The 24,955-nt window shown below is 44.8% G+C and overlaps 1 protein-coding gene across 1 annotated transcript in view; it reads right to left on the reverse strand.

The window, feature by feature from the left end:
* The window catches only part of LOC147678643 (monocarboxylate transporter 13-like), a 124,915-nt gene that overhangs the window by 56,268 nt on the left and 43,692 nt on the right, over positions 1-24,955 (reverse strand). The gene's annotated exons all lie outside the window — the stretch shown is intronic.

Here is a 24,955-nt window from a genome sequence, read left to right on the forward strand (position 1 = left end):
GAAGCCCCCAGTGAGGCAAGATTTGGTTTGCTCCATTTTAACTTCATACACGGGACCTATGTAGCCCCAGGGATGCTGCACAAAGTCAACTTCACAAAGTCCATGGCCTGCCCGAGTGCGGGGAGGAAGAGACCACGTAGCTTCACTTGGGGCCTTCTGTATCAAATGCTTTTATTCATTCTGGCCCGTGTTTATCATATTGTTGCATCGCCCTTGCGCCACGCCAGGGGCAGAGTGTGACGCAACACTAAAGTCGGATTTATCAAGCCACGTAAGGCTACCTTGCGGGCCCTGGTACGGATTGATAAATCTAGAGTAACGTAGAGCAGCTCAACTCGCTGCCGTGCATACCTCTGCCACAGGGCGGCGTTCCATGGGTGGAGCCTGGTTGTTTGCACGCATCCACCCATGGTTTTTGGCTCATTCCCAGTGGTAGACCTGGAATTGCGTCAAAATGCTACACCTCCCCAGGGGAGGCGTAACGAGGAGAAATATTTTTCTTTTTCCTTGTTTTTTCCTCTACGTCTGCCGCACACATAGAAAGAGCAAAATGCCTCCGAGGATTGTTTTTGTGCAGCAAGGCGTTCCTTCCTGAACTATAAACAATGCTACCTACAGTGCAGGTACCCTTGCAGCATGACGCAAGTGTGCCTGCGTTAGTGCAAGGCAGAACAATGTGCGCCAGTGCAAGGAAAGGACAGGAATGCAGCGTATAATAATAAATATTGCAATCCTGTCCTTTCCCTTTCATGCAGCGCAGAAAAAAGACTTGCTGCATTGTGCTGCATGACAGTATGATACATCTGGGCCTCAGTGTCTATGGGAAAATGTGTTAGTCGGTATGGGCATTGATGTGGAGTTGCCCCAGGACAGAGAGGTACTAGGAAGGAGTAGTCCATAGGTATAAATGCACAATTCCAATGTCACTGCAGACATGCTTACTAGGCACGGATTCCAACAGTTTGAAACACAAAATCAAAAGCAGATCCATGCAGTCTGCCTTGCTTCTGGACAAAAGACGGACAGCGGCCACATGGTGGAGAGCCAGAGGACCCACACTGACCGTATGGATGAAGGAGTGGTCCCTGGCAGAGGAAATTAGAAAGAAACTCACTAGAACTGATGGAAAGTTACCAGAGGACTTAGATGAATGAAAGGACCATCGATCGACCTGCTCTACCTCCCTGATGCAAGACCAGATGCCCGATCCAAAGTGGTGTTTGCATCTGTATATGTACCACCCAATATACACATCCATTTAACACTGGTCACCGGCCCTCAGTTGGCCTCTCCACGATGCTCCACCACTCCTGGACAACAGAACTGGTCATCGACCTGATCTTAACCACATCCCTCACTTGACCTTGATCCTGCTCTCCCTCTAGGACATGTACTCTTCGAACTTTCCCTCGACCGTAGAGACCCTGCCATTTGACCGATGCCCGGTGGAGCTACCTGTTAGCTGAAAAGGAGATGGGCTGTGGGTCCCCACCCGGCCATCACCTACCCTCCCGGACATTGGGCAGACGTTCCTTCGTCTCTTTGTCATATCCCCCTCCTACCCCTTCACCCTACCCCCTTCTCCGTCTACACTCCCTTCTTCTTGCCTTCTATCCCTTTAATGTTTTTCTGTTGAGACCTAGCTGACCAATGCCCAGTGGAGTTACCGGATAGCTGAAGAGGAGATGGGCTGCGGATTCCCCCTCAGCCGTCACCTACCCAGCCGGACCTTGGGCACACTTTCCCTTCGTCTCTCCATTGTATCTATACCCTACACCTTTCTCTCATACCCCCTTACCCTTCTCACTCCATTTTCCTTTTCTTCTATGCTCCTTAAATGTTTTTACTGGTATCATTGGTAATATGTAACTGTTGTAAGTTTACAACTATGTGGAACCTTATGTAAAGCATTCTGATACCTTCGGGTCTAGCCAGCGCTATAAAAAACTCTTTAAATAAATAAATAAATAAAATACTGAATATCTTACAGGCGCTCCAATTGCTATGTGTATGTCGCTGTGGACATACCCGTGTTCGATTTTATGTTGTACTCAAAGTTGCCAATGTTAACAATATGTTTGATTGCTTGCTTTTTCTTTGTTGAATGAACAGGCTAAGTAAAAACCAATAAAAATGTTTTTAACAAAAAAATAAGCGTACATGGTACAGTAGTTCAGATCTCTACCTGCAGAGCAAATGATGGCTTGCAAACAATCTGAATAGTTTGAAAATTCGGAAATTGGTGACAATGCCTTGCTGGAGAGGAAGCAGTGCCAGAAGGAAGGAACATCTTAGAAGAGATCAACAATTCAGAGACTAACCTCTTGTATAAAGGCACCGGGGATACGGTTCAGCCAAACCAATACAAGCATTTTTTCCCTGGACTTCTTGCTAAAATCCAAACTTTTGCTATGTGGATGCTTAACCCGTTAACTGCGGTGGTAATTCCGCCACAGTGCGGGCATTTCCTTGCGCGGGCGGGGCCGTGTCGGCTGTTGAACGTGCCCAGCAAAAGGAAGGTAGTGACCGCGACGTTCAATGGCCGACGGCAGCACGCAACTGGTTAATTATCAACCTCAGAACAACAAATATAAATTCGATGTCAAAAAGTAACCAATTACGCTCCAACCACAATATTTAGAATCTCATAACTATTTAATAAAATAAACATAAAATACTAGTGACATTTGTTGATATAGTTTATCAGCCATTGGACCAGATACACCATCAAAACATTTGGTGCAAAAATAGCATAAAAAACAACTGTATACAATCAAAGTACTAACAATCGTGGCAAAATAACTTTTTTTAGGATGATAAACTATATTAACAAATGTCACTAGTTTTTTATGTGTATTTTATTACATATTTAGTGTCAAAATATTGTGGTTGGAACATAATTGGTTATTTTTTTTTACATCAAAGTTGTATCAGTTGTTCTGAGGTTGATAATTAAGCATCCACATAGTGAAAGCCTGGATTTTAACAAGTCCAGGGGAAAAACCTTTGTATCGGATTTACATTTCAGAAGAGTCCATAGATGAATGAGAGACGACAACGGAGTGAGGAAGCAGGCATGTATGACCGAAACCCAAGGGTCACTGGTGGCTTTGGAGGTAGTTCCATGGCAAGGGTTGCCATAAGGAACCAAGACAGAGGTCAGATATAGGCTGGGGGACCACCTCGGGTGGAGGTTGCCAGTGAAGGAGTGCAAGGCATTGATGGGTTATAGTGTCACAAAGGGCCCGATTCACAGAACTAATTTAAGACAAAATCCTAAACTTACTACTTTTGGTATTCACAGAAGTTAGGATTTTGTCTTAAGTTTGTCTTAAGACAAATTTAAGACAGACTTAAGTTAGGATTTTGTCTTAAGTCTGTCTTAAGACAAACTTAAGACAAAATCCTAACTTCTGTGAATACAAAAAGTAGTACGTTTAGGATTTTGTCTTAAGTTAGTTCTGTGAATCGGCCCCATAGAGTGGGTTTCGTAGGCAGATATTTTAAGGTTGACAAGGGGCAGGAGTGGGTCTGAAAAGCATGCACAGAGCACAGATGGTTATTGGCGGTTGCCTGGATGCAATGGTGGCTGAAGAAGGCCGGTTGAAGGTCGATGGATTTAGAGGTCTTCTGGCGTACGGATAATTGAAAAAAGCCTAAGTAGAACATCTCGTGCTTAACGGGTGACCTGGAGCGGTGGGAGGGAGGCGTAGGCAGCTGAGATTGATTACAGGCTCCCGGGGACTGTTTTTTATCTTCACCACTTTAACCATCTCCTGAGCCTGGTATAGAAGGATGCTTTGAAGGAACCACCAAAGTATAACAGAAGAAAATCCTGACGATGGCGATCAGGGGAGTCGGAGAGTGCTGGTGGGCTCACTGGGTGCATATCCTTTCCATACAAATGATGAGGGCGACTCAAATGTGGCTTACTAGTTGTTTTGGGTCTGGTTAATGACAGGAGAGTATACTCAACCCAGTTTCAATACTTCAAATTTAGAAAAAGATACTGATGTCATTTCTGAAGACCTAACCACCTTTTGGCTAGATTAACACTTTGGCATATAAGTGATGACCTACTCTAGTATCCCAGGGTTGCTGAAGAGGGTTTGAGAAACACAATAACCAATAGCTGTAAAAGAGGAGGTTTCAGGCGATATATATACATAAATGGGGAAATGCCCCCAATGCAGTTGATAAACATTGCCACATTCTGTGTGATCAAAAATCATTGTGATATAAGGATAAAATAGTTGGTGTATTTTAAGACATGGTCGAATTATATATCACGGCGCATTCGACTTCAGGCATCATTTTCCTGACATTTCTCATGCAGTTGTGTATATTTGAGGAAAAACATGTTTCGATTTTTTATTTCATATTTTTACACTACTGTAGCTCTATCTACGCCCGGTGTCAGGGCGCTTTACAGATGGAACAACCAGTTGAGATTTGGATCTCATTAGATGCAAAGTAGAGATTTGGAGTTTCTTACATCTAGGTAAAAGTGAACTATGAACTACATCTAATGCAACTTCCAAAGATGGGATAGAAAGGTTCAGCAAGACCAGAACTAAAGTAGTGAAGAGAGAAGAATTAAGGCAAATCGCAAGGTGTAGCAAATACATTTACAGATGATAAGAAAACTAGTAAAAGAGGGAGAGTTCATAGAAATCAAGAGTGGCACCATGACAGTAGTTAGATTAAAAAAAGGAGCAAGATGGTATAAGGCATTTGCATTCCCAGTTCTTTCACACAGAAAGAATTGATCTCCTCCTCTGCGTCAATTTCATACACTAATCTTTCCTGACGGATACTATTGCTAACTTTTTCATAGAGGTAGAGGATCACCGTTTTATTATTTATTTTTCATCCACCTCGCCTCCTGTATCCTTCGTTTCTTAACATATAGTGCACCATATAGCATTGTTTTGCTTAATTCGCCATTAGCCAAGAGAGTTTTTAGTTAATATGGGAGACAAATGAGTCCTGTGGCCTACTGTGACAAAAGAGAGGTTGAAAAGTTAGTTTCAGCCCAGGTGGAAAATCTGATCTTCTTCTATTTATTGGGGCATGTGTGGTTTGGAACTGTTTTAGAACGTCCTTCAATCAAACCTGTCAACAACGACTGTCAAGCAAACCTGTCAACAACGACCGTCAAGCAAACCTGTCAATAACAACTGTAAATCACACCTGTCATGAACGCTCGTAAAGCAAACCTGTCAACAACGCCCGTCAAGTAAATCTGTCAACAACGCCCATCAAGCAAACCTGTCAACGCCTGTCAAGCAATCCTGTAAATAACAACTGTAAAGCACACCTGTCAACAACGCCCGTTAAGCAAACCTGTCAACTACGCCTGTCAAGCAAACCTGTCAACGCCTGTCATGCAATCTTATCAATAAAGCCTGTCAAGCAAACCTGTCAAGAACGCCTGTCAAGCAATCCTGTCAATACAACTGTAAAACACACCTGTCAACAACGCCAGTCAAGCAAACCTGTCAACAATGCCAGTCAAGCAAACCTGTTATCAACGCCCATCAAGTAAACCTGTCAACAACACCCATCAAGCAAACCTGTCGACAACGCCTGTCAACCAACCTGTCAACGCCTGTCAAGCAATCCTGTCAATAACGCCTGTCAAGCAAACCTGTCAAGAATGCCTGTCAAGCAATCCTGTCAATAACGACTGTAAAGCACACCTGCCAACAACGTACTTCAGGCAAACCTGTCAAAAAACCTGTCAAGCAAACCTGTCATCAACGCCCATAAAGCACACCTGTCAACAAAGCCTGTCAAGCACACCTGTCAACAACGTCCTTCAAGCAAACATGTCAACAATGACCGTCAAGAAAACCTGTCAACAAAACCCGTCAAGCAAATCTGTCAACGCCTGTCAAGCAATCCTGTCAATAACGACTGTAAAACACACCTGTCCACAACACCCATCAAGCAAACCTGTCAACAACGCCCGTCAAGCAAACCTGTCAACAATGCCTGTCAAGCAATCCTGTCAATAACGATTGTAAAGCACACCTGTCAAGAACGCACATCAAGCAAACCTGTCAACAACACCCGTCAAGCAAACTTGTCAACGCCTGTCAAGCAAACCTGTCAATAACAATTGTAAAGCACACCTGTCAAGAACGCACATCAAGCAAACCTGTCAACAACGCCTGTCAAGCAAACTTGTCAATAACGCCTGTCAAGCATACCTGTCAACACCTGTCAAGCAAACCTATCAAGCACATCTGTCAACGCCTGTCAAGCAAACCTGTCAATAACACCTGTCAAGCACACCTGTCTACCCCTGTCAAGCAAACCTGTCAACAACGGCTGACAAGCACACCTGTCAACAATGCCTGTCAAGCAAACCTGTCAACAACACCCATCAAGCTTCTGGGCACACAAAACACAGTGTTATTAGGATACACCTTAAGAGGAGGAAATATGTTTCCATCTCAAAGCTATACAATCACTGGAAACATGGAAACTAGTAACATGGAAGCAAACCCTAATACAACTCAAAGAGACGTGCCCACTCCCGCAGAAGAAACAGGAATTTACCCAAAACACAGTTCCTAGATCTGCTACTAAAAGAAATGAAATGGGCAATGCAGTGGGTATCTCAAAGATAAAGAACACAATAAAAAGATGCAAAATACTAAAGATAAACTACAGCATAACACAATAGTTACTCACTGTGCAGAATCAAAAACACTGACAAATAATGACCGAATACAGGATCATGGATCACACAGAAGAGAGCCGAAATAGCGACACTAACAGCGGAGAAACAACAACGAATATTTCAACAGTGTAACTTGAGGAAATGAGATACATTTCCCCATGCACAGCCCCAATGACAGGGAACCAGGAAACTATTATAGGGGATTTTTCTGTAAGTAGTGCTCTCACAACGTGTAAGTCGCTGTCCCCCTGTTGAAACGGCTTCCAATGAGAGAGGAAAAAGATAGAAAACTGAGGTTAATGTGGTTCAACCAAGATGCAGCCTTTCATTCACATAGCCACATAATATCAGTGAGAAATGATAACTATAGTAAGGAATTGGAATTGGAAATGGATTTGTAGAGCGCGTGGCTACCCAGGGGCGTCCCAGCGCTGGACTCGAAGAATGTAGCTAGGGAACGGAAGTGACCTAAGGGAAGAGCCAGGTTTTCGGGTAGGCAGACATTATTGCCAATAGAAAGCAGGACCAAAGCTCATCAAAGCCGCCCAGAGATGGTACAAGCAAAGGTTGTCTCTGTTTTCCATTACGGTGCAACACTCAGGATGCAAAGTGTCAGAAGGCCCTTTTTCGTTAACCATCTCCCATGCCATTCATGCCCTTACTAAGGGCCTCCGGAGATTATTGGCAAGCATACCTTAGTAGCAATGTCCCCTCTATCACACAGAGGGATGGTCAATACCCACAGTTCCATACCAACCCATACTCCAGGGCACCGCATAGCGCTTCGTCCCTGCCTGGGTACCTGTGATCAGCCAATTCACCCCAAAATGTTCAACTCCAGGCATACCAGGGTAGGGCATAAAGGTCCAGGACCACCAGCAGGCCAGCCCCCGCTTCCTGCCTGCCCAGTGCCCACAAAAATCAATGCCCCTCCAAGGGTCAGATCAGTAAATCAGTCCAAACTTTGGGTAGCCCCCTTTTCTCTGCAGCTAGAAATTCCGCCACTTCCGCCTTTATTCAGTTGTGGCTGGGTGGGTGTGTGATTCGTTACGCTGAGAGATGGAGTGTGGTGGAGAGAGAAATAGGCTGATCCGCCTCTCAAAGCCTTGAATAATGCTCTAGTCCCGGGTACCTCCTGATGACATCATGGCCCTCCTTCGCTCCGTGGTGAAACAAATAAAGGCTCCACACCATGACTCCTGCCCGTGGAGCGACTAATGGCATCCCCTCTCTATTTGCAGGGGGTGCCTGGCCATTTAGCCTAATTTGGAATGATACAGGATGACCCATTAAATACTGGTGCCTGCCAACCACTAGAGCTCAGCAGCACAAAAAATGTCTGCCCCGAAAAGGGCTTCCACCACCCGGAAGGGGAGGGTTAAAGTGCAAAAGTGCGAAAATCAAGATAGCAACTAAGCTGAAAATGCCAAAGTGCCAATTCTCCGAGCATCAAAAACTACTACAAACTGATTCAAGGTAACTTTCCCAGTAGTGAATTTAGGGGCATATTATCAAGGACCGGTGTTAAAATTATCGCCGTTTTATCGGCAGGAAACTGCCGATAAAACGGCGATAATGGGCTTGATAATACGCCCTTTTTAATTCCCATAGAAGCCCATGTTAACATCAGAACATGGGCTTCTATGGGAATTAACAAGGGCGTATTATCAAGCCCATTATCGCCGTTTTATCGGCAGTTTCCTGCCGATAAAACGGCGATAATTTCAACACCGGTCCTTGATAATACGCCCCTTAGTTCTGTTCCCTCAAGCAACAAGTACAATGGATTAATATTTAAAATCAGGCAGTAACAAATTCAAGATAACTTTCTAGATTGTAAAGTCTTTTACCAATCCAAAAGCAGTAATTAAGGACACCCCCCACCACAGACTTTATGTGATTAGACCTCAGCCTTCTCCTAGGAAAAGATTCATAATATCCCAAAAGAATTTAGCACTTCATTGACAGCTTTACAGGATCTAGAACTAGATCCTACTTACATAGGGTCTTGTAAATGTAAATGTAAATGTATTTGAGCTTATATAGCGCACAGCTACCCACAAAGGGTTTCCCGGCGCTTGCTTAGGGAACCCATCCTGGTATTCCCCTGTGAGATAACCCCAGCAGGGTATCCACAAGGTGAAAGCCAGGCATCCCGCCGCGAGGGGCCGTTGTGGAGATTAAGCAAGCTATTGCCCAGAGTCGCAGAGTGTGAACCCGTGAGTTGAGAAGGCACCGGAGCGAGAATTATCGAGTCCGTGGAATTTTTTAGCCCGAGAGCCGCCGAGGCGGGGAATTGAACCCTGGTCCAGGGCCGATCTCAGCTTCCGGGTCTGCCGCCTCTAACCCCTGAGCCACACTTCTCCACACCTTTGATAGAATTTCTTTGGAGCAGTCGCACCAAGCTATTCTTTCATGTAAATCTGGGTCCCCTTTTGATGCCTGTGCTCCTTCAGTGCTTCATAAGGTTGCAGAGATAGATCGTTAATCCAGTTATTAATAACATAATTCATTCCTCACTACTCACTGCAACAGTTCCCCCAGGATGGAAACTGGCAGCGGTTAAAACACTCATAGGTCATGGATCCATCCACACTCTCTAACCTCCGCCCCATTTCACTACTTACCACCCTTGGCAAGATTGCAGACAGATTTGTCAACAGGCAAAGGCCATAATTGTACACCCTCTCCAATCAGGATTTAGACCTAAACATTCAACAGAATCTGCTCTATTAGAAGTGGTAGATACACGGAAACTCACCTTAGACAACAAAAAGAATGTACTGCTGATCCTATTAGATCTGTCTGCTGCATTATATACGATTTCTCATAATATTCTTGTTAGACCCGGGATCCCTGGTTGGCTAAGGTAGGTACCTTAGGCCAAGTAGGGACCCGCGTTCCAACATCAGGGAAAGGAAGGTCACCTTCTTAGATAGCTCCGGCTCACCCCCTCGGTAGCTTGGCACGAGCAACCCGGCTTATCTTCATAGCACATGTGTAAAGTATTCGCAACCACGCTCACAGTAATCCAATGATGACACCACAAATAGACTCCACACGAGTTTTATATAAACGAGTATAAACTTTATGTAAAAAGATATACCATAAGACCACACAATATAAAACCAACATATGAGGTTGTGTAATATTTCTCCTGGCTGGCTGTTAGGCCAGCCAGCCCTTGTAAGTTCTGGCGCTGTCAATGAGCACTTCTAAACATTCTCCTGTTCTCCTTATCACATGTCACACAGTTCGTAATGCTGGAATCAGGTACTTTTGCAATGGAAAAATACTGTAATGCGTAACATAGCAATCAGACACTCTGCAATTAAAAGAATGCAATGTGTAACGCAACAAACAGCCACTTTGCAATGTAAAATAATGCAATGCGTAATCCAACCACCAGTTATGTCATTCTGCAATAATAAGGCAATGCGTATACACTAATCAGGAAATTCGTTATGCAGGAATAATGCAATGCGCAATACACTAATCAGGTAGTTTGTTATGTAGGAACAAGGCAATGCATCATACGACAATCAAGTAGTTCGTTAGACAGAAATGTTGCAATGTGTAATAAGTCAGTCAGGTACTCCGCTCTCAGAAATGGAATACTACGTAGTACACTTAGGGCCGATCACCGGGCCTTAGGTGGTCTCTCCGCCTCCTCTTCTGACCTTGAGTCAGCCTCTCACAGTTGCCCCAACACAGTACGATGTAATTCCAAAGAGCAGCATCGCACTCCGGCCCCTGTACCGCCACTTCCTTTTGGCAATACGGGCCGCAACACGAGCCGAAGCAGAGGCTTGTGTTGCCAACACGAGACTGAGGCCGAGAGCGTCTACCTCCAAGCCCATGCCCCACCCGAGGAGTCCACACACGTTACCTGGGGGGCGCAAACCCACTCTCCTCTCCTTGTCCAGCGGCTGGGCCTCCAAGCAGCTTTGTAAAATGGCAACGGCGGCTCGGGCCGGCAACACAGCTCCTCCGGGACTGCCGGTCTGGGCCGGTTCACTTTACGAAGTTCTCAGGCTGCCACAAAGCACACACACACAGCATCGCTGAGTCTTCCTTCACTCCGGGTGCACGATCACTGGGCACTCCACACACAGGTCTCAGGCTGCACGTAGATCACACACGCAGCGTCGCTGAGACTCCCTTCACTCTGGTGCACACAATAACACAGCGAATCCTCATGAAAGTCTCCTGGTGCACAAGGCACCCAAACCCAGCAATGATAAGAGTCACATGGATTCCGGTGTATACTATAACAAGCCAAATCCTCACGAAGGTCTCACGGTGCGCAACGCACACGCTTACATCATTGATGAGACTCACTTGGATTCCGGTGCACACAATCACCGGACAATCCTCGCAACGGGGTTCAGGTTGCACAAAGCACACGCACACAGCATAGCTGATTCTTGCTTGGATTTCAGGTGCCCCCGATCACAGACCGATCCTCCTGAAGGTCTCAGTGCTGCCCAAAGCACACGCACACAGCGTCTCTGAGACTCACCTGGACGCCAGGCGCCCACGTTCACAGGCAGTTCTTACGAGGGTCTCAACCTGCAACAGGCACGCTCCCACAGCGCCGCTGAGATTCTCTGGGAAACTTTTATGTTCCTGTGTTTCCAAATAGGGACCCAGCTCAGGCCCTTGGGGATAGTTACTTCAGGACACAGCACACAGCAAAGTCCTTCAAGCGTGGGGACACAGCACACAACAAAGTCCCTTTAGCTTTCCCTTGGTTGAAACAGCAAACTGCAGGCCAGCCCCAGATCACACAACAAGGGCCAGTCCTTTCCTTCAGTCTCTTCAGTTGTTTCTTCCTTGGCAAAGGTCCTCTTTACCACGAAGTAGCTCCAGTCTTATTCACACTTGATCAAGTCATTCTCCAAAGTTCAGGAGCTTCAACTCTCATAGATATACTCCTCAATGGCTTTGAAGTCTTTGTGCTTTAGGGGGCACTGGCCCCTGTTCAAACCATTTCTGGGTGCCTCCCTGCCAGTGACACCTTTTTTCCTTTGATTAGTGGGGGTCTGGATTCTCAATCACTCGGCAGGAGATAAGCCAATTGTTTTATAGCAGCAACCCAGGCCTCTTCACCTCTAAGGGCTTCTCCTCCCCCTACACTCCAGATGCAGGTCAGCCGGTGGCTGTCTCACCTCCTCCCCTGGGTCAAGACATTCCCCAGATCCTATCGCTTTCAAATCCAGACAGTCAATCCACAGCCAGGCAGAGACACACAGAAATTGTAGAACACAAAAGCTCAGCCACTTCTAAAAGAGTGGCTTCTGAACACACAATCCAAAAACCACCTTCATAAAAAGATGTGTTATTACATTGTGAGTTCAGGTATACTAAACTTCACCTTTCCATCTTAGGTCCTTGGGATGATAGGCTGGAAAACATATTACACAGCCTTCCCATTCTATCCTATGGGCAAGATGACCTTTCAACAGTGAAAAACGAAAATGGAGATTATTTCACAGTCAGGACATGACACACACCTTAGTACATGTCCTACCTTTCACATGCACTGCACCCTGTCCAGGGGGTAGCCTAGACCCACCATAGGGGTGTCTGATGTACACAGAAAGGGAAGGCTAAGCAGGGCCGGACTGGGAACCACAACCGGCCCTGGCAAAGTGCTCGGCCGGCCCCCCTCCCCACTTGGGGGGGGGGGTGACGCCGAGCTCTTTGCCGGGCCGGTTTTCGGCCGATTTTGGTACAGGGCCCTGTACCAAAAACGGCCCCCAGGGGCCCAAAACCGGCCCCCACCCGTGCGGCGCACCGGGGGATTGCCCGGTGCCCGCTATGGCCAGTCCGGGCCTGAGGGTAAGGTCTGTCAACTGAATGCACTTGACAGAACAACATGGCAGTTTAACAGCCTGAGCGCAGGCCCTGCAATGGCAGGCCTGAATGCCCTTTTTAAGGCTACTTGTGTGGGTGGCACAAATAGTGCTGCAGGCCACTAGTAGCAGTTGCAGAACGAGCCACATAGTGCACTTTACTAGGGAATTCACTTAGTAAGGCAAACATACCAGTCATGGACAACCAATTACCATTACTTCATACAGGGAACACTTACATTTTGACACTGTTTAGCAGTGGCAAAGTGTCCAAAGCATCTAAGTTGTTATTGTTATTGTTAAATGTATATCTAGGGGCAACGGCTACCCAAACGGGTTTCCCGGCGCCCTGCGGAAATGACAGAGAAGAAAGAAACTACTTGTTAAAAAGCCAGGTTCTAAGAGACTTCCAAAAAAGTGTAACATTCATCTGTGTGCGAAGAGACAACAGAAGAGCGTTCCACAGAACAGGGCCCAATTAGGAAAAAGAACGGCCACCCATACGGGATAGTTTGATCTTGGGTACCTGAAATTTGGCCTGAGTGCGTGAAGGCAGATAAGGGCGGACTAGATTTTGCATGCACATGGGTGCCATGCTGTGCTTGATTCTGAACATATAGTTCAGAGCATTACATTTAATTCGATTTTCAACTCTTAACTAATGAAGGAAGCGGAAATAGAAGCTGTTCTCGGAGTTCGGCATAGCAGTCTAGCCGCAGAGTTATGAACTCTCTGTAGCTTTCGTATCACATCTTTATTAGCTCCAAGATAGAGGATGTTACCGTAGTCGAGCAGAGAAGTAACAAGAGCCTGGACTACGGTTCTCTGAATAGGGCTAGGGAGCATCCACACAATTTTTCTCAGCCACTTCAGAATGGTGAAGCATGTTGCAGCAACCTTCGTGGCTTGTTGACGCATAGTCGTCAATAATAAAACCAAGGTTGCGTACATGATGGGAAGGCTGCAGTGCTGCACCCATTTCAGTGGGTCAATGTTGAGGACCCCAAAGCTCTTTGTCTTTCCCCAATACGAGAACCTCCGTTTTTTCACCCTTCAGCTTGAGAAAATTGGCATGCATCCAAGATGCCACCTTGCACAGCCCAGCCCGAAGAGCAGAAGGCTCTGAGTTTTTAGCCGCAGGGAGTGAGAAGATAATCTGAGTGTCGTCGGTGTAAGAAAATATCGACAACCCAGCTTCTTCGACGATCGTTGCCAGGGGTCTAACATGAATGTTAAACAACAAAGGACTAAGGATAGACCCCTGTGGGACTCCATACAGGGATGAATGAATCTTGGAGTTAGCTGCAGAGGAGAAGACCTCAAATGTACGGCCAGTAGGAAAATAGGTTCACCAGCTAAGAGCAGTACCAGTAACCTCTATAGATTGTAAGGCCTTTATCAACACAGCATGGGACACCGTATCAAAGGCCGCACTTAGATCCAACAGGACAAGTGCAACCGTATTGCCAGCATCCAGATTTTGGTGCAACATTTCTGTTACGCCAAGAAGAGCAGTCTCCGTAGAGTGACCAGTTCAAAATCCAGATTGTGATGGATGCAGAATCCCATGATTTTCAATGAACTGCGACAGTTGACCGTTAATATGTCTCTCTGATAATTTTGAAAAAAACAGGAAGCAAGGAAATAGGCCGGTAGTTCGATGACACCATAGGATCAGCATTGGCCTTTTTCAACTGTGGAATGACCATTGCATGCTTCCATTCCAGGGGGACAAGAGATTCCTTTAAAGATGTATTCAGGAGTTCCATAATAATTGCAAGTGTGGACAGGGCAAGCTGCTGCAGTACAGAAGTAGGGAGAGGATCACAAGGGGAGCCCAATTTAATACGGCCCAAATGCCGATTAAAGGATGTCATGTCAAGTGGTAACCAATTGTCAATTTTATTAATGGTATTTATATCAGGCGGAGCGTTGTCAACGGATGGCCAAATTAATTGGATGGGGGTGGAGAGTAATGAGGCAAAGGATGATGACGCATTCCCAGTCAAAGTGTAATATATTCATTCCACTTTGTTAGTGAAAAATTAGGTAAGATCTTCACATTGCGGTTTATTCAAATTGGGGGGAGTGGGCTGAGTTGCAGCACCTGATAATTCTTTTACTATTTTGAATAATGTTTTAGGACAATTCTTGGCATCAGATGAAGTTAAGAAAACATACTTTGCACGTGCAGCTCTGCAAAGAGAGTGATTTTTAAAGCATGTATTAAAGTTGCACCACCTCAACATGTATGTTTTTAAGTACAGTTATGTAGAGTCCATTCAATGAATGCATGTCCTTCTTTCTGGATTACTCTATTCTTCTTTTTATCATTTGATGAATCACAGCCTCACGGCCAACGCGTTTCGTTCTAAGATAGAACTTCTTCAGGGCATATAGTGTTTGCAATTGTAGGCACTCTCGTATAGATTATTTGGATTTTTTCTCTCCTCAAAGGCAGGACGATTTTAATAGTTCGTACAGTCCCCTTTCCTTTATATTTATGTATTCTTATAAATTCAATCTGTTCAATTCGAATTTCTGCTCCAAAAACAACAAAATATTCCTCCACCAATGTGTATTCCGGTAAAATAATTTAAAGATAGTCACTTATTCTTATTTTGAACAAATCATGTGCACTATCTCCGACCAGGGTCCATATCTTCGACATCAACAACTGTATTATCCACAAGTGTCCGCCAAATTCGCAGCTCTGCAAAGAGAGTGATATTCCCTTTTGGCATAGAGATAGGCCGATTTAGCGTCAGACGCAAAAGCCCTCCTCCACCGTCTTTCCATATTTTTACATTTGGTTTTCTCAGCTTTTAACTTGTCAGAGAGCCAGGGGGCTGAAGGGCGATGATTACTAACCCTCTTATGGGAGGCAGGGAGGCACATATCTGTAACGTTGCGGATCCAATTTTGAAACGTTACTAAATCAGTATCAAGGGTATTTATAAAAGTAGGAGCATTATCACAGAGAAGTTTGTTAAAATTATCTATGTCCAACTTTTTCCAATTCCTTGTTGGTTTTAAAGTGCCACAAGACGCCACATGCAAATTCTCCGATGTCGTTAGTTTAAAACCAACCAAAAAGTGGTCGGCCCAGCACAAAGGGATAGCGAATAAACATTCAATATTGGATAAATTCGAAAATATGGGATTCAATAAGTGACCGGTGTTGTGTGTAGGTCCGGAATTATGAAGCAGACTATTGATAGCTGTTAATCTGAGATAAGAGTACTGCTAGTGGTACAGGCAGGATCCTCCAGATGGAGATTAAGATCCCCAAAAATTGAAAAATTCGCTGAATTGAGCAGAAAGGGAGTAACCAAATCAGGGAAGCTTGTGGCCCATGGACCAGCAGGTCCAGGGGGTCTATAAACCAGTATCCCTGAAAAGGTAAAACGAGGAGTTAGGGTCAGTTTAAACACTGCCGCTTCTCAGCAGGTGACCTGTAAGCCAACAAACTTGCAGCTATATACATTTTTGTAAATTATAGCAATCCTCCCTCTCTTATCTTCCCTATCCTTCCTAACTATGTCATAATTAGGGGGTAAAGCGACGGCTAAATCCGGAACAGAGCTGTTGTTCAGCCATGTCTCTGTCAGCATAATAGCGTCCAGTTGTTTATCCATATGCAAGTCAAAAACATCAGCCTGATGTCTGGGGAGTGAACGGCAGTTCATGTTGAAAAAGAGGAATTCCTTAATAGATAATGAGGTGCTTTCAGATTGCAGATTAGTTAATTGTTTGATTGGAGTGAGAGATGTTGGAGCATTAGATGACCCACATAGTCCTATGTGCACTGTTAAATTACATCCCGAACAGGAATCTGTAGCTTTCTCAGGATTAAGGAACGATCAATCAGAATGTAAATTAGTACGGTAATCCAACAGTTGTTTGGATGAATAAATCAAAGGGTTTTTATTTAGTGAAACAGGGATCTTGGCCCCGGGTCTGGGCCTGGCGCCGAAGGGCGCAGATGGGTTTCTGGTTTCATGGTTCAACATGCTTCTGCCCGGCTAGTTCTGAAACTGTCTGGTCACTCCTCGGCCGGGACAGCCCTTAAAACCCTTCCTTGGCTGCGGATCCATAAAATAATTTTATTTAAGCTCCTTTTAATTACAGTCAGGAAATCGCGCCATCATACTTAATCACTAGGTTTACACCTTATGTTACTGCTAGAGCACTCAGATCCTCCTCAGCTGATCTACTTAAACCTCCCTCATTTAAAATCAAAATTAGAGAAGGGAAAGTTGTGGGAACTCTAGGAACAAGAGCATGGAATCTCTGACTGTTGGAGTCAGAAACGCCCGTAAGGAAAGCTCTTAAGACCTGGATTTTCACAGCTCCTGACTCACTCTGTCTTTCTTTGGTGTAATTAACAACGGTCTGATCGTCCTGCTTAATCCCGCACAGCGCCAGGAGACTCCTTCCGGAGTGATGGTTGTGCTTTATAAATGCATAAATCAAATCAAATCAAATCAAAAAGCAGAAAAGGCAGAAGAGCCGGGCTCGAGTCAGGGGTACACGCAGGTACACGGCATCCCCCCACTCTTTTCACAGGCGGGGCGCCGTCCCCCCTGCCAAGAAGCCGGGCCCCACAGAAATATGCTGAACTTGTCCCGTTGTAATATACAGACACCGGGAAACGTTCAGCACGTGATGTCATGAGGACATTTGCATATTGTCAGTCCCCCCACTTCTTTTTACAGGACTTGTGCCCTGCAGCAGAGCATGTGTCAGTCTGTGACATCCTCAAAGATTTAATCACTCTGTGCTGCAATAACCAAAGCTTTGGTATGAGCTAATGAGTTATGTCAGTGAAGCAATTGAACTGAATTGAGAGAGACAAAAGAGAAGAGAAAAATAATAGAGAGAAAAGTAGATGTGAGGAAGAGGGTGACAGAGAGAGGGACTGAGAGAAAAACAGAGGAATGGAGACAGAAGATAGAGGGAAAGCAAGAGATAGAGGTAGAGAGAGCCAAAATTAAGAACGAACGTGAGCGAGGGCAGAGAAAGAAATATAGATAGTAAAGGGGGTAGATGAGAGGAAGGTATGGCAGGGAGAGAGGAGGGAAGGAGGGAAAGAGGGACAAAGATAAAGAAAAGGGAGGGAAAGTAAGGGTGTGTGAGGAAGATGTCTGCGGTGTTAACAATTAAGAGAGACAGAGCATGGCAGAGAAGAGACAGAGAGAATATAAGAGAATGAGAGAGAGACAGCAAGACAGGAAGTGAGAGAGGGTGGAGGAGAAAAAGGGGGAGAGACAGAAAAGGCAAGAATTGCAGAGAGGAGAAAACAGAAAAATTGAGAAAAGAGTTAGAAGATAACAGAGAGAGAGAAAGAACTACAGGCAGAGGAACAGCGAAGGGGAAGGGAAGTGGAGAGAGGACATGGGAAAAAAGAAGGAAAGAGACTTCAAGAGATAAAAAAGGAGCAAAGGGGCAAAAAAAATGAGAGGTAGAAAGAGTGAGGGGAACTCGAGGGAGAAAGACAACAAGAAGAGCAGGAGCTAAAGACAGGAAAGAGTGAACGAGACAGAGGAGAAAAAGAAAATAATGGAGAGAGTGAGGAGACAGAAAGAGATTGACGTAAAGAAGGGAGGAGAGAAGAGATATGGAGTGAATGCGAGGGTGAGAGATAAAGAAACATTGAAAGAGCAACAGAAGGAACAAGAAAGACAGGAGAAAGAGAAACTGGTAGAGAAAGATCAGAGAACAGAATGTTAGAGCGGGGAAGAGAGAAAACAGGAGAGAGGGAAAGGGAGACGTAGAGAAAGCAAGAAGCAGAGGGGGGCAACGAACAGGAGTGAACAGGATTCACATCCAGAAAGAGAAGAAGACAGAGAGAGAGAGTGAAAAGGGGGAGGGGAAATGGAGAAGAGAAAAACAAAGGGTCGGATTCACAATGGTAACCCCACACTTTTGCGTAAGTTTACTATTTTTTGTATTCACAAACTATGTGTTGATGCTAAGTTTATGACTGTGGAGACTCCGTAGTCGGGCAGAGAACCCTGCCCATAAAAAATGTGCTGAGTACTCCACCCCGACTGCAGAATCTACACAGTCATAAACTTACTGTTAACTCCTAGTTTGTGAATAGAAAAAAATGATAAACTTATCAAAAAGTGTGGGCTTACCGTTGTGAATCAGGCTAGGCTCACAATCTAAAAGTGTGATGGAAGAGTGAGGAAAAGAGAGACAGCCAGACATAGAGAATGTTTCATGTACAAGACACATGCACGGAAGACACTGACAACAGAGCGGGGAGAAACAAAAAGGGTCTGGAAGGCCTGCCCGAGGGCACGAATGTTGATCTCGCCTTCCCTCAATCTAATGATAGTGACACTGACAGTGTGTGGGGGAGCTCAGCCGCACTCCCCCCTCCCTTCCACATTCATGCCATTGTGTTCACCAAGCCCAAAGGCAGCAGTAACTGGGAATAGTTCAAAGACAGGGCAGCGAATGAGCTTTAAAGGGCGTAGAATGTTGTAGCTATGAAGAGAGGTCCAACCAGTTAGAGGACATTTTCTGACACAGAAAGTGCAAAAATGGATCAAAACACAACTTAGCAGCCAGCTTGTCAGACTACACAGAACAATAGTGAGAAGGTGTGGGCACCCTCTGGCCTGGAAGGAAGAAAGTGCCAGCCCTCTCCTATCAAAACCGTGCGAAGAGTTACACTATGCACCAGGGTCATTTTAGAGGCGGCCTTTCTGTTTAAAGCAGAGGTCTTCAATCTGTGGGGCGCAACCCCCACGGGGTTGTGGAGTTATGGGAAGGGTCTTGCGCATTCCCGGGCCTCTCTTCTGCCTGGACTCTGGAAAAACAAAAGTCCCCAGACAGTTCATTATGAATTAGTGCCATTCAGGGAGTGTTTTGTTGTGATGTCAAACCAGAGCTGATCAGACAGCTAAAAAAGGTTTCCTTCCAGGATGCCTGTTTGCCTGAAAAGAATAGAAATATGTGCTACGAGTTAATCTGAAAACGTAAAGGCCACTTGGTAGCTGTAAAGAATGCTTGGGAGCAGGTACTGGCTTTCATTGATCAAATCACTGAAAACTTTGTGATGAGGTGTGAAGTGCGCGCTTCTAATTGTAAACATACTTACATAGCGATTACTATCCCGGAGGAGGTGTTGGAAGACCAGTAAGGAGCAAGAAAAACAAGCATTTGCAATGCAATAGGTCTCGCAATTACGCAAGTTTGAGCTATTGGCATTGTAAATAACAATGCTTTTTATTTATGTTTTGGTTTTTAAAACTGAAATAAAAGACATTGTCATTTACAATCAAATAGCTTAACCTTGCCTAAATGCGAGACCTATTGCATTGCAAATCTATTGTAAATCATTGTGGCCAGTTTATTCTCAAGCACATTTCTGTCAAAGAATTTTCCTCAAGTATATTACTCACCAACTGTAGCTGTTCTTCGAGTTTGAAATACCACACAATTAAAATAAATAAAAGTACTCCCAGTATTTCTGAAATCTGGGTGGGCGGCCAGAGCTTTGGGTGTTTTGAAGTCTGCTGTCTAGGCTTAGGAAAGTGATGCGTGGTGTCTTGCCTGTCCTCCAGGGCATCACCCATCTGTTCTGCTCAACGTGGAGCATAGCGTCATGTCAGACGTCACACATGGGGCGCAGCACTACCATATGTGTCACTAGCAGGGATGCCTGGCAGTGAAGTTGTGCTCAGAGCTAGTGCAACACGAAGGCCAGGGCCACTGGAATTATGTAATTATGCGGCTGCAGCGATTTTCGTATAATTATACTTTTGCCACATAATCCATCATCATGTGCATCATATGCAGATTTTAACATAAAATGGTTTCAAGCTCAAACAGTTCAAAACTTATTAAAAACAAAGCAACAGGTGATGCTGCGCAGTGGATGATCCTTTATAACGGTTTACTGGGCATAATTCTATAACTTATTGCTGTGTTTGGGTATTAAAGTGGTACTAATGAGTTGATACTAATGCCCAGTGTTAACAAGTTTAGAAATGTCAAAATAATGAAGTGATACTTTCCCAAAATGAGCTGCATAATTTGCCTCTGCTTGCCACATAATTTATCCAACCCTGCTGCATAATTTGGGCCTCCCCTGCTGCATAATTCCAGTCGCCCCGACTAAGGCCACTGAAAATAGCTGCCTTATGGCCTGCATAAACAGATTACCCCAAAAGGGGGGCATATAACAATAGTATCCTCAAAAGCCCTTGTTAGGGAAAAATGAGCACTCAAGCAGGAAATTTAATTTTGCGTAGGGCTCCGCAGATCGGTGCAGCGAGGCTGTTTGTGCTGCTCTCGGTAGGGCAGCATTTAAAGTCTGTATAAGTCATAAATACGAGGCCTGCTACCTAGCATTTGAGGCAGATTAAGGGACCATGCCCTACTGCTACAACATTGAATCAGTGAACACTTTTTTAACAAAACAAGCAAACCTTCAAAATACTGGTTTGTAAACACCTGCAACACCAGTGAGCGACGCACATTGCACGGGCACAGATGAACATCGTATGCACACTGTGAACTTAGGTCTCTCCGAGCTGCCTCCAAATTTACAACCTCCTGCACGTTAAAAACCAAAGCCCAAGTGACTTAAACCACAAAACTGCACTGCTGCTGGGGCTAGTGGGATGTCTGAAACCACAAGGGCACAGTGTGTCCTGCTGGCAACCTGCCGGGGAGGGAGGCAGAGGTTCAAATACCCAAATCACCTTTCTCCACTGCACCAACAAAGATTTAATTTCGTGGCATTCTAGTTACATACAGACCATTTATTAAGGTGGATTAACTACTAGAGGTTTAATAATGTACTATATTGCATTGAACACTGAGTAGCACTTATTTATTTATTTTTAATTTAAGCTGACCCTTCTTTAATATGTAGCTACCTGATGATGAAGGACCTGAAAAACATACAGAATATTTTATTTTTAGCCAAACCTTTGGCACACCCAAGTGCTCAGACTCTCAAGGCCCTCCAGCCGCCCCCCAAAACATGACTGAAATCAACAACAGCAGCAAACTAATATAACCAGGAGTCAGTTTTTGCTGAAATAGAAGTGTTTGTTTTCATAATGTTAGGAATAAAACCTTTATAGAAAAACAAGCGTGAAAGAAGCTTAAGGGACCGCTTCCTCCCCTTGAATTAAAGAAAGCATCCTACTTGGACCTTACAGTTCCTCATTAATGACTGTAAATGGTAGGAAGTGGAGAAGTGTGGCTCAATGGTTAGAGCAGGCAGACCTCGATGCAGAGCTCTGGCCAGGGACCAGGGTTCGATTCCTGCCCCGGCGTGTCTCGGGCTCATTAATTCCCCTGACCGGATATTCTTGTCTCAGTGCCTAGTCTGATCATGGGTCCCACGCTGCAACTCTGGGCAATAGCTTGCTTAGTCTCCACAACGGCCCCCACAACGTGAGGGATGCCTGGTCTGCACCATGGGGGTGCCCAGGAGTGGACACTTCACAGGGAAAGCCAGGAAGGGTTCCCTTGCGGTATTCGTACAAGCGCCGGGAAACCCACTGCGGGTAGCTGTGCGCTATACAAGTACAAAAACATTTACATTTACATATGTTTCAATGATGATGAATGGTGTTCAAGCAGCTGTAATAGCCAAGCCACCAGCATCCCATGAAATACAGTATGGTTCTCCTCGGATGCCTTGCACTAAAGTTGCAGCCCCGGCATTACAGCCATTATTCCCAGGGGCACTGGGATTATGCGATTATGCAACCGCAGCGATTTTCACATAATTATAGATTTGCCACATAGTCAATCGTCTGCCACATAAGCTGCTGATTTTAACAACAAAAAATGTTTATAACTCAACCAGTTCATTAGTTACTAAAAACCAGTGACACGTGTTGCTACGCACTAAGGGTTCTTGGCAAAGGGGGACTGGTCACCGTTTTGTTGCTTAATGCTATATTTGGGTGTTAAACTGGTATTTATAAGGTGCAATCATAGATTGACCGTCTCTCTGGAGAAAAACAAGCACACTCATCACTTTAGTTCAGAAAGGTGTTATCATCCAAATACGTTTCACCAAAATATGTTTTATTTGTGAAAAAAGTACCATTGTGAATTTTGGGGAAATTCTTTTTGAACTGTGTAACAAGCCTCTGATACCAATCCACAGTCACCCACAAACTTTTGCTTTGCTAAACACTGTTTAATATCATTACCCCACCATAAAAATGATTTGCTGTGGGATTTGGGGGTGTGTATGGTTGTCGAGGATGAGGAGTACCAGGTTCCAGAAATATTTGTCAGGAGGGGGCCCTTACGCCTACAAAATTGTGACAGGGGGGTCTCAGCATCAAAAAGTTTGAAGACCTCTGGTTTAGAGGGACAGTTGGACAGTTCTCAGGAATCTATGCCACAATATTGTGTTTTTAATATGGCCCTGCAAGGATGTTATGTACTAGACACAAAATCGACTACCAACAGAGGGACTAGTTAAGTACATAATATGGTTTATAGATGTATTATTCTGATCTATATAGTGTGTAACACTTTTCTCTGCCAGGCCCAGCCCCCGGGTTCTGGGTGACGGATTGGAGTGTTTACCTTCTGGTGAGGTCTTGCTCTGCTTGTGGTATCCGAACACCGCCGGGAATGTTTCGGCCTATTGTCTGTTTTTTTAGACCTTCCTAAGGCTCAAACCTAAACATGTTTCTCAGTCTAGAATCTACAGTAAAGTTGAACTTGATGCGCCCTGCAGCTACCTCTGACGCCAACAGCTTTGCAAGGCAAAATATCTGGAGCAAAGGGCGAGTGATGGCGGCGAGCAGGTTGCAAAGAATGAAAACAAGCATAAGCCAGAACAGGTGTAAGTTGAACTCTCTCAGGTGAGATTCAGTTGTTGTTCCCGCTAAAGCAGGTGTAATTTACCTAGCTGGAAGAGACAACTGAAATTGAAGAATAGCCGCACAAACACAGCTCACTACTCTCTGATTTCCTATTTTTATGTGTGCGATGTAAGATTAAAACATCCAGAGACCCGCCTACCCACGTCTTCCAGTGAAGCTGGGTGCACGGCACCCCCTGCAGGGATCCGTGCTTGACCCCAAGGTCGCAGCTTCCAGCTCTAGTTGGCCACTCAGCCCTTCATCCTCCTGATGTCGATACAACACTCATCCCACTTACAAGTGGTGTCATTTAATTTTAAAACTACAAGTGCATTTATTTGGTTCGGGCTTTGCGAACCACCTGTGAGTTACACAGTGGGCAAATCTTTTTTTCCGGAGTAAATCAAACTCACATTTCATTTTTTAAACCCTCCTTAACAGGGCAGGCCCATAGTTTTTGTCACTCCTGCCAGCATTATGTTTAGGCAAAGGTCATTGGTCGACGGTGACGTCCCGCAGGCTGCAGAAATGTGAACTACGGGATTCCGGCCAGCGCTGGCACGCACACAACTACACACGAGCACACACGCACACACCACACGCATATATATATATATATATATATATATATATATATATATATATATATATATATATATATATATATATATATATATGTGGAGCTATTATATATGTGTAAATCCTCGCCCAGGGCATCAGCAGCGAATCCTGGTGGTATCCAAGCTCTTCACCACACCCGGGTCATCACAGGCGCCTACTAGTTTATTTTCACACGCAGCGCTTAGTTTCCACCACTGACTCCTGCAGCTTTGTAGCGCTATGTCTTACAGGTGTCACTGAGCTGCATTCGCTTGAAGTAAACCCATGAATGTGTGACTTCCGGGGACGCGCACATACCCATGTCTTCAAGAGGTATGAAGAACGCTGGGGGAAACGGGCTCTGAAAAGGGTGTGGCCGTAAAAGATGTAACTAGGAATCCTTTCAAAGGGGCGTGGTTTGTGTCATTGAAGATGGGGCTTACATGTGAACTAAAATCCTGTGCCTCACACAGCGTGCCCCCTCACCAGTTTTTGATTGCCTCTCTGTGCTTTTTCTGTTATTTAAACCATACATATCACACAAGGAACACATGTCTAAAACAAACCATACCCATTGGCTTTACCAATGCTTCTTACCAGGGCAAAAATCCTAAAAATAGAAATGAGGTAACTAACCAAGTTAGGCCGTATGTATGCAAGTGGCATAATGGCGTGTGACATCACAGTGCGTGACATCACAGGAAGTGGCATCACTACCAATGAGCTCACAAGAAGTGACATCACAAGAAGCGACATCAGATCTTAAGATCTCACACATATTTATAGCAGGTCTATCATGAGTACATTTGAGTGCTTTACAATCTTTAACAAATGAGATTTTGCGTCAGGGTTGTGCCAAAAAAAGCGCAACTTCGAAGCAAAATTGAGTCTCAACATAAAAAATTTAAAAAAATTAACTTATTTTTTTTAAAACCCTGCTGCAA

The sequence above is a fragment of the Lissotriton vulgaris genome, chromosome 12 (genome assembly GCF_964263255.1).
Source record: "Lissotriton vulgaris chromosome 12, aLisVul1.2, whole genome shotgun sequence".
Lineage (NCBI taxonomy): Eukaryota > Metazoa > Chordata > Amphibia > Caudata > Salamandridae > Lissotriton > Lissotriton vulgaris.